The sequence below is a fragment of the Lissotriton vulgaris genome, chromosome 1_1, assembly GCF_964263255.1.
Source record: "Lissotriton vulgaris chromosome 1_1, aLisVul1.2, whole genome shotgun sequence".
Lineage (NCBI taxonomy): Eukaryota > Metazoa > Chordata > Amphibia > Caudata > Salamandridae > Lissotriton > Lissotriton vulgaris.
The window spans coordinates 235119767-235130552 of record NC_141685.1 but is presented as its reverse complement, the minus strand read 5'-3'; the positions used below and the strand labels follow the sequence as shown (position 1 = coordinate 235130552).

General features: G+C 40.3%; 2 non-coding genes across 2 annotated transcripts; both read left to right on the top strand.

Moving 5' to 3' along the window:
* Positions 1–5591: 5591 nt before the first annotated feature.
* Positions 5592–5664, top strand: TRNAA-AGC (transfer RNA alanine (anticodon AGC)). Its single transcript has one exon. It is a non-coding gene; the product is annotated as a tRNA-Ala (tRNA).
* Positions 5665–6655: 991 nt separating this feature from the next.
* TRNAA-AGC (transfer RNA alanine (anticodon AGC)) lies at positions 6656–6728 on the top strand. The gene has a single exon. It is a non-coding gene; the product is annotated as a tRNA-Ala (tRNA).
* Positions 6729–10786: the final 4058 nt, after the last annotated feature.

The following is a 10786-nucleotide window of genomic DNA, read 5'->3' as shown; positions in this document are numbered from 1 at the left end:
GCAAATAAAGTGTGGAAGGCAGTGAGGTTACTTTTTTCATGTTATGCAGATTAAACACACAGGGGAATTAGCTCAAATGGTAGAGTGCTCGCTTAGCATGCGAGAGGTAGCGGGATCGATGCCCGCATTCTCCATTATAAAACAGAAAAATCACAGATGGCTTTCAAATATGGTCTCATTATAACAACTAAAGTGGTTTAATCAAAAGGGTTCAGGTATTCTTTAGCATGTGAGAGGAATTTGAATTCTTATGCAATCTCAAAATGAAGTTCTCACAACTTCCGTTTTCATTTTCTCTTATTTTTTTTTGACACTCTGTCCTCTGAAGGATGTATAAATCTGGCTTTCCTTGCAAAACAAGAGTAGAGGAATATCCAGGATTTGATTTTTTTCACAAAAAGGGATTGGTCTGCATACTGTCTTAAGGAGGGAGCCCGGCTAGCTCAGTCGGTAGAGCATGAGACTCTTAATCTCAGGGTTGTGGGTTCGAGCTCCACGTTGGGCGAAAACGAGTAATTTTTGCCTGAATATTGCATTGACTCTCATAATATGGAGATTATTCTTGCATTAGACCTGCAATAACTCCCAAAAATTGTCCAGGAATGGATTTTCTTCATAAAAAATGATTAGTCTGCATACCATCTTGAAGTGGGAGCCCGGCTAGCTCAGTCGGTAGAGCATGAGACTCTTAATCTCAGGGTCGTGGGTTCGAGCCCCACGTTGGGCGAAAATGAGTAATTTTTGCTGGACTCTCATAATCTGGTGATTATTCTTGCATTAGACATGCAATAACTATCAAAAATGGTATCTCCCTTGGTTTCTCATTGGTGGGAAATTTAACTTCAAGATTAGGTAGGGTATGAGTCCAGATGAACACACCACAATATCACTCATATTCGAGTAGTAAACAGGCCAACCTGAACTGTAAAACATCCCATAAGTGGAGGTAAGGCATAAGTTAGGAGTGAACTGAACACTGTTATGGGCAATTGGACTGCAAATAAAGTGTGGAAGGCAGTGAGGTTACTTTTTTCATGTTATGCAGATTAAACACACAGGGGAATTAGCTCAAATGGTAGAGTGCTCGCTTAGCATGCGAGAGGTAGCGGGATCGATGCCCGCATTCTCCATTATAAAACAGAAAAATCACAGATGGCTTTCAAATATGGTCTCATTATAACAACTAAAGTGGTTTAATCAAAAGGGTTCAGGTATTCTTTAGCATGTGAGAGGAATTTGAATTCTTATGCAATCTCAAAATGAAGTTCTCACAACTTCCGTTTTCATTTTCTCTTATTTTTTTTGACACTCTGTCCTCTGAAGGATGTATAAATCTGGCTTTCCTTGCAAAACAAGAGTAGAGGAATATCCAGGATTTGATTTTTTTCACAAAAAGGGATTGGTCTGCATACTGTCTTAAGGAGGGAGCCCGGCTAGCTCAGTCGGTAGAGCATGAGACTCTTAATCTCAGGGTCGTGGGTTCGAGCCCCACGTTGGGCGAAAACGAGTAATTTTTGCCTGAATATTGCATTGACTCTCATAATATGGAGATTAATCTTGCATTAGACCTGCAATAACTCCCAAAAATTGTCCAGGAATGGATTTCCTTCATAAAAAATGATTAGTCTGCATACCATCTTGAAGTGGGAGCCCGGCTAGCTCAGTCGGTAGAGCATGAGACTCTTAATCTCAGGGTCGTGGGTTCGAGCCCCACGTTGGGCGAAAACGAGTAATTTTTGCCTGAATATTGCATTGACTCTCATAATATGGAGATTAATCTTGCATTAGACCTGCAATAACTCCCAAAAATTGTCCAGGAATGGATTTCCTTCATAAAAATGATTAGTCTGCATACCATCTTGAAGTGGGAGCCCGGCTAGCTCAGTCGGTAGAGCATGAGACTCTTAATCTCAGGGTCGTGGGTTCGAGCCCCATGTTGGGCGAAAATGAGTAATTTTTGCTGGACTCTCATAATCTGGTGATTATTCTTGCATTAGACATGCAATAACTATCAAAAATGGTATCTCCCTTGGTTTCTCATTGGTGGGAAATTTAACTTCAAGATTAGGTAGGGTATGAGTCTAGATGAACACACCACAATATCACTCATATTCGAGTAGTAAACAGGCCAACCTGAACTGTAAAACATCCCATAAGTGGAGGTAAGGCATAAGTTAGGAGTGAACTGAACACTGTTATGGGCAATTGGACTGCAAATAAAGTGTGGAAGGCAGTGAGGTTACTTTTTTCATGTTATGCAGATTAAACACACAGGGAAAGTAGCTCAAATGGTAGAGTGCTCGCTTAGCATGCGAGAGGTAGCGGGATCGATGCCCGCATTCTCCATTATAAAATTTGCATACATTTTATTTTTAACTTGTCATTGCCCATGGTCATTGCAGAGTAAGAACAGAAAAATCACAGATGGCTTTCAAATATGGTCTCAATATAACAACTAAAGTGGTTTAATCAAAAGGGTTCAGGTATTCTTTAGCATGTGAGAGGAATTTGAATTCTTATGCAATCTCAAAATGAAGTTCTCACAACTTCCATTTTCATTTTCTCTTATTTTTTTTGACACTCTGTCCTCTGAAGGATTTATAAATCTGGCTTTCCTTGCAAAACAAGAGTAGAGGAATATCCAGGATTTGATTTTTTTCACAAAAAGGGATTGGTCTGCATACTGTCTTAAGGAGGGAGCCCGGCTAGCTCAGTCGGTAGAGCATGAGACTCTTAATCTCAGGGTCGTGGGTTCGAGCCCCACGTTGGGCGAAAACGAGTAATTTTTGCCTGAATATTGCATTGACTCTCATAATATGGAGATTAATCTTGCATTAGACCTGCAATAACTCCCAAAAATTGTCCAGGAATGGATTTCCTTCATAAAAAATGATTAGTCTGCATACCATCTTGAAGTGGGAGCCCGGCTAGCTCAGTCGGTAGAGCATGAGACTCTTAATCTCAGGGTCGTGGGTTCGAGCCCCACGTTGGGCGAAAATGAGTAATTTTTGCTGGACTCTCATAATCTGGTGATTATTCTTGCATTAGACATGCAATAACTATCAGAAATGGTATCTCCCTTGGTTTCTCATTGGTGGGAAATTTAACTTCAAGATTAGGTAGGGTATGAGTCCAGATGAACACACCACAATATCACTCATATTCGAGTAGTAAACAGGCCAACCTGAACTGTAAAACATCCCATAAGTGGAGGTAAGGCATAAGTTAGGAGTGAACTGAACACTGTTATGGGCAATTGGACTGCAAATAAAGTGTGGAAGGCAGTGAGGTTACTTTTTTCATGTTATGCAGATTAAACACACAGGGGAATTAGCTCAAATGGTAGAGTGCTCGCTTAGCATGCGAGAGGTAGCGGGATCGATGCCCGCATTCTCCATTATAAAACAGAAAAATCACAGATGGCTTTCAAATATGGTCTCATTATAACAACTAAAGTGGTTTAATCAAAAGGGTTCAGGTATTCTTTAGCATGTGAGAGGAATTTGAATTCTTATGCAATCTCAAAATGAAGTTCTCACAACTTCCGTTTTCATTTTCTCTTATTTTTTTTGACACTCTGTCCTCTGAAGGATGTATAAATCTGGCTTTCCTTGCAAAACAAGAGTAGAGGAATATCCAGGATTTGATTTTTTTCACAAAAAGGGATTGGTCTGCATACTGTCTTAAGGAGGGAGCCCGGCTAGCTCAGTCGGTAGAGCATGAGACTCTTAATCTCAGGGTCGTGGGTTCGAGCCCCACGTTGGGCGAAAACGAGTAATTTTTGCCTGAATATTGCATTGACTCTCATAATATGGAGATTAATCTTGCATTAGACCTGCAATAACTCCCAAAAATTGTCCAGGAATGGATTTCCTTCATAAAAAATGATTAGTCTGCATACCATCTTGAAGTGGGAGCCCGGCTAGCTCAGTCGGTAGAGCATGAGACTCTTAATCTCAGGGTCGTGGGTTCGAGCCCCACGTTGGGCGAAAACGAGTAATTTTTGCCTGAATATTGCATTGACTCTCATAATATGGAGATTAATCTTGCATTAGACCTGCAATAACTCCCAAAAATTGTCCAGGAATGGATTTCCTTCATAAAAATGATTAGTCTGCATACCATCTTGAAGTGGGAGCCCGGCTAGCTCAGTCGGTAGAGCATGAGACTCTTAATCTCAGGGTCGTGGGTTCGAGCCCCATGTTGGGCGAAAATGAGTAATTTTTGCTGGACTCTCATAATCTGGTGATTATTCTTGCATTAGACATGCAATAACTATCAAAAATGGTATCTCCCTTGGTTTCTCATTGGTGGGAAATTTAACTTCAAGATTAGGTAGGGTATGAGTCTAGATGAACACACCACAATATCACTCATATTCGAGTAGTAAACAGGCCAACCTGAACTGTAAAACATCCCATAAGTGGAGGTAAGGCATAAGTTAGGAGTGAACTGAACACTGTTATGGGCAATTGGACTGCAAATAAAGTGTGGAAGGCAGTGAGGTTACTTTTTTCATGTTATGCAGATTAAACACACAGGGAAAGTAGCTCAAATGGTAGAGTGCTCGCTTAGCATGCGAGAGGTAGCGGGATCGATGCCCGCATTCTCCATTATAAAATTTGCATACATTTTATTTTTAACTTGTCATTGCCCATGGTCATTGCAGAGTAAGAACAGAAAAATCACAGATGGCTTTCAAATATGGTCTCAATATAACAACTAAAGTGGTTTAATCAAAAGGGTTCAGGTATTCTTTAGCATGTGAGAGGAATTTGAATTCTTATGCAATCTCAAAATGAAGTTCTCACAACTTCCATTTTCATTTTCTCTTATTTTTTTTGACACTCTGTCCTCTGAAGGATTTATAAATCTGGCTTTCCTTGCAAAACAAGAGTAGAGGAATATCCAGGATTTGATTTTTTTCACAAAAAGGGATTGGTCTGCATACTGTCTTAAGGAGGGAGCCCGGCTAGCTCAGTCGGTAGAGCATGAGACTCTTAATCTCAGGGTCGTGGGTTCGAGCCCCACGTTGGGCGAAAACGAGTAATTTTTGCCTGAATATTGCATTGACTCTCATAATATGGAGATTAATCTTGCATTAGACCTGCAATAACTCCCAAAAATTGTCCAGGAATGGATTTCCTTCATAAAAAATGATTAGTCTGCATACCATCTTGAAGTGGGAGCCCGGCTAGCTCAGTCGGTAGAGCATGAGACTCTTAATCTCAGGGTCGTGGGTTCGAGCCCCACGTTGGGCGAAAATGAGTAATTTTTGCTGGACTCTCATAATCTGGTGATTATTCTTGCATTAGACATGCAATAACTATCAAAAATGGTATCTCCCTTGGTTTCTCATTGGTGGGAAATTTAACTTCAAGATTAGGTAGAGTATGAGTCTAGATGAACACACCACAATATCACTCATAATCGAGTAGTAAACAGGCCAACCTGAACTGTAAAACATCCCATAAGTGGAGGTAAGGCATAAGTTAGGAGTGAACTGAACACTGTTATGGGCAATTGGACTTCAAATAAAGTGTGGAAGGCAGTGAGGTTACTTTTTTCATGTTATGCAGATTAAACACACAGGGGAATTAGCTCAAATGGTAGAGCGCTCGCTTAGCATGCGAGAGGTAGCGGGATCGATGCCCGCATTCTCCATTATAAAATGTGCATACATTTTATTTTTAACTTGTCATTGCCCATGGTCATTGCAGAGTAAGAACAGAAAAATCACAGATGGCTTTCAAATATGGTCTCATTATAACAACTAAAGTGGTTTAATCAAAAGGGTTCAGGTATTCTTTAGCATGTGAGAGGAATTTGAATTCTTATGCAATCTCAAAATGAAGTTCTCACAACTTCCATTTTCATTTTCTCTTATTTTTTTTGACACTCTGTCCTCTGAAGGATGTATAAATCTGGCTTTCCTTGCAAAACAAGAGTAGAGGAATATCCAGGATTTGATTTTTTTTCACAAAAAGGGATTGGTCTGCATACTGTCTTAAGGAGGGAGCCCGGCTAGCTCAGTCGGTAGAGCATGAGACTCTTAATCTCAGGGTCGTGGGTTCGAGCTCCACGTTGGGCGAAAACGAGTAATTTTTGCCTGAATATTGCATTGACTCTCATAATATGGAGATTAATCTTGCATTAGACCTGCAATAACTCCCAAAAATTGTCCAGGAATGGATTTCCTTCATAAAAAATGATTAGTCTGCATACCATCTTGAAGTGGGAGCCCGGCTAGCTCAGTCGGTAGAGCATGAGACTCTTAATCTCAGGGTCGTGGGTTTGAGCCCCACGTTGGGCGAAAATGAGTAATTTTTGCTGGATTATTGCATTGACTCTCATAATCTGGTGAATATTCTTGCATTAGACATGCAATAACTATCAGAAATGGTATCTCCCTTGGTTTCTCATTGGTGGGAAATTTAACTTCAAGATTAGCTAGGGTATGAGTCTAGATGAACACAGCGCAATATTACTCATATTCGAGTAGTAAACAGGCCAACCTGAACTGTAAAACATCCCATAAGTGGAGGTAAGGCATAAATTAGGAGTGAACTGAACACTGTTATGGGCAATTGGACTTCAAATAAAGTGTGGAAGGCAGTGAGGTTACTTTTTTCATGTTATGCAGATTAAACACACAGGGGAATTAGCTCAAATGGTAGAGCGCTCGCTTAGCATGCGAGAGGTAGCGGGATCGATGCCCGCATTCTCCATTATAAAATTTGCATACATTTTATTTTTAACTTGTCATTGCCCATGGTCATTGCAGAGTAAGAACAGAAAAATCACAGATGGCTTTCAAATATGGTCTCATTATAACAACTAAAGTGGTTTAATCAAAAGGGTTCAGGTATTCTTTAGCATGTGAGAGGAATTTGAATTCTTATGCAATCTCAAAATGAAGTTCTCACAACTTCCGTTTTCATTTTCTCTTATTTTTTTTTGACACTCTGTCCTCTGAAGGATGTATAAATCAGGCTTTCCTTGCAAAACAAGAGTAGAGGAATATCCAGGATTTGATTTTCTTCACAAAAAGGGATTGGTCTGCATACTGTCTTAAGGAGGGAGCCCGGCTAGCTCAGTCGGTAGAGCATGAGACTCTTAATCTCAGGGTTGTGGGTTCGAGCCCCACGTTGGGCAAAAACGAGTAATTTTTGCCTGAATATTGCATTGACTCTCATAATATGGAGATTAATCTTGCATTAGACCTGCAATAACTCCCAAAAATTGTCCAGGAATGGATTTCCTTCATAAAAAATGATTAGTCTGCATACCATCTTGAAGTGGGAGCCCGGCTAGCTCAGTCGGTAGAGCATGAGACTCTTAATCTCAGGGTCGTGGGTTCGAGCCCCACGTTGGGCGAAAATGAGTAATTTTTGCTGGACTCTCATAATCTGGTGATTATTCTTGCATTAGACATGCAATAACTATCAAAAATGGTATCTCCCTTGGTTTCTCATTGGTGGGAAATTTAACTTCAAGATTAGGTAGGGTATGAGTCTAGATGAACACACCACAATATCACTCATATTCGAGTAGTAAACAGGCCAACCTGAACTGTAAAACATCCCATAAGTGGAGGTAAGGCATAAGTTAGGAGTGAACTGAACACTGTTATGGGCAATTGGACTGCAAATAAAGTGTGGAAGGCAGTGAGGTTACTTTTTTCATGTTATGCAGATTAAACACTCAGGGGAATTAGCTCAAATGGTAGAGCGCTCGCTTAGCATGCGAGAGGTAGCGGGGTTGATGCCCGCATTCTCCATTATAAAATTTGCATACATTTTATTTTTAACTTGTCATTGCCCATGGTCATTGCAGAGTAAGAACAGAAAAATCACAGATGGCTTTCAAATATGGTCTCATTATAACAACTAAAGTGGTTTAATCAAAAGGGTTCAGGTATTCTTTAGCATGTGAGAGGAATTTGAATTCTTATGCAATCTCAAAATGAAGTTCTCACAACTTCCGTTTTCATTTTCTCTTATTTTTTTTTGACACTCTGTCCTCTGAAGGATGTATAAATCAGGCTTTCCTTGCAAAACAAGAGTAGAGGAATATCCAGGATTTGATTTTCTTCACAAAAAGGGATTGGTCTGCATACTGTCTTAAGGAGGGAGCCCGGCTAGCTCAGTCGGTAGAGCATGAGACTCTTAATCTCAGGGTCGTGGGTTCGAGCCCCACGTTGGGCGAAAACGAGTAATTTTTGCCTGAATATTGCATTGACTCTCATAATATGGAGATTAATCTTGCATTAGACCTGCAATAACTCCCAAAAATTGTCCAGGAATGGATTTCCTTCATAAAAAATGATTAGTCTGCATACCATCTTGAAGTGGGAGCCTGGCTAGCTCAGTCGGTAGAGCATGAGACTCTTAATCTCAGGGTCGTGGGTTTGAGCCCCACGTTGGGCGAAAATGAGTAATTTTTGCTGGACTCTCATAATCTGGTGATTATTCTTGCATTAGACATGCAATAACTATCAAAAATGGTATCTCCCTTGGATTCTCATTGGTGGGAAATTTAACTTCAAGATTAGGTAGGGTATGAGTCTAGATGAACACACCACAATATCACTCATATTCGAGTAGTAAACAGGCCAACCTGAACTGTAAAACATCCCATAAGTGGAGGTAAGGCATAAGTTAGGAGTGAACTGAACACTGTTATGGGCAATTGGACTGCAAATAATGTGTGGAAGGCAGTGAGGTTACTTTTTTCATGTTATGCAGATTAAACACTCAGGGGAATTAGCTCAAATGGTAGAGCGCTCGCTAAGCATGCGAGAGGTAGCGGGGTTGATGCCCGCATTCTCCATTATAAAATTTGCATACATTTTATTTTTAACTTGTCATTGCCCATGGTCATTGCAGAGTAAGAACAGAAAAATCACAGATGGCTTTCAAATATGGTCTCATTATAACAACTAAAGTGGTTTAATCAAAAGGGTTCAGGTATTCATTAGCATGTGAGAGGAATTTGAATTCTTATGCAATCTCAAAATGAAGTTCTCACAACTTCCGTTTTCATTTTCTCTTATTTTTTTTTGACACTCTGTCCTCTGAAGGATGTATAAATCAGGCTTTCCTTGCAAAACAAGAGTAGAGGAATAGCCAGGATTTGATTTTCTTCACAAAAAGGGATTGGTCTGCATACTGTCTTAAGGAGGGAGCCCGGCTAGCTCAGTCGGTAGAGCATGAGACTCTTAATCTCAGGGTCGTGGGTTCGAGCCCCACGTTGGGCGAAAATGAGTAATTTTTGCCTGAATATTGCATTGACTCTCATAATATGGAGATTAATCTTGCATTAGACCTGCAATAACTCCCAAAAATTGTCCAGGAATGGATTTCCTTCATAAAAAATGATTAGTCTGCATACCATCTTGAAGTGGGAGCCCGGCTAGCTCAGTCGGTAGAGCATGAGACTCTTAATCTCAGGGTCGTGGGTTTGAGCCCCACGTTGGGCGAAAATGAGTAATTTTTGCTGGACTCTCATAATCTGGTGATTATTCTTGCATTAGACATGCAATAACTATCAAAAATGGTATCTCCCTTGGTTTCTCATTGGTGGGAAATTTAACTTCAAGATTAGGTAGGGTATGAGTCTAGATGAACACACCACAATATCACTCATATTCGAGTAGTAAACAGGCCAACCTGAACTGTAAAACATCCCATAAGTGGAGGTAAGGCATAAGTTAGGAGTGAACTGAACACTGTTATGGGCAATTGGACTGCAAATAAAGTGTGGAAGGCAGTGAGGTTACTTTTTTCATGTTATGCAGATTAAACACTCAGGGGAATTAGCTCAAATGGTAGAGCGCTCGCTTAGCATGCGAGAGGTAGCGGGGTTGATGCCCGCATTCTCCATTATAAAATTTGCATACATTTTATTTTTAACTTGTCATTGCCCATGGTCATTGCAGAGTAAGAACAGAAAAATCACAGATGGCTTTCAAATATGGTCTCATTATAACAACTAAAGTGGTTTAATCAAAAGGGTTCAGGTATTCTTTAGCATGTGAGAGGAATTTGAATTCTTATGCAATCTCAAAATGAAGTTCTCACAACTTCCGTTTTCATTTTCTCTTATTTTTTTTTGACACTCTGTCCTCTGAAGGATGTATAAATCAGGCTTTCCTTGCAAAACAAGAGTAGAGGAATATCCAGGATTTGATTTTCTTCACAAAAAGGGATTGGTCTGCATACTGTCTTAAGGAGGGAGCCCGGCTAGCTCAGTCGGTAGAGCATGAGACTCTTAATCTCAGGGTCGTGGGTTCGAGCCCCACGTTGGGCGAAAACGAGTAATTTTTGCCTGAATATTGCATTGACTCTCATAATATGGAGATTAATCTTGCATTAGACCTGCAATAACTCCCAAAAATTGTCCAGGAATGGATTTCCTTCATAAAAAATGATTAGTCTGCATACCATCTTGAAGTGGGAGCCCGGCTAGCTCAGTCGGTAGAGCATGAGACTCTTAATCTCAGGGTCGTGGGTTTGAGCCCCACGTTGGGCGAAAATGAGTAATTTTTGCTGGACTCTCATAATCTGGTGATTATTCTTGCATTAGACATGCAATAACTATCAAAAATGGTATCTCCCTTGGTTTCTCATTGGTGGGAAATTTAACTTCAAGATTAGGTAGGGTATGAGTCTAGATGAACACACCACAATATCACTCATATTCGAGTAGTAAACAGGCCAACCTGAACTGTAAAACATCCCATAAGTGGAGGTAAGGCATAAGTTAGGAGTGAACTGAACACTGT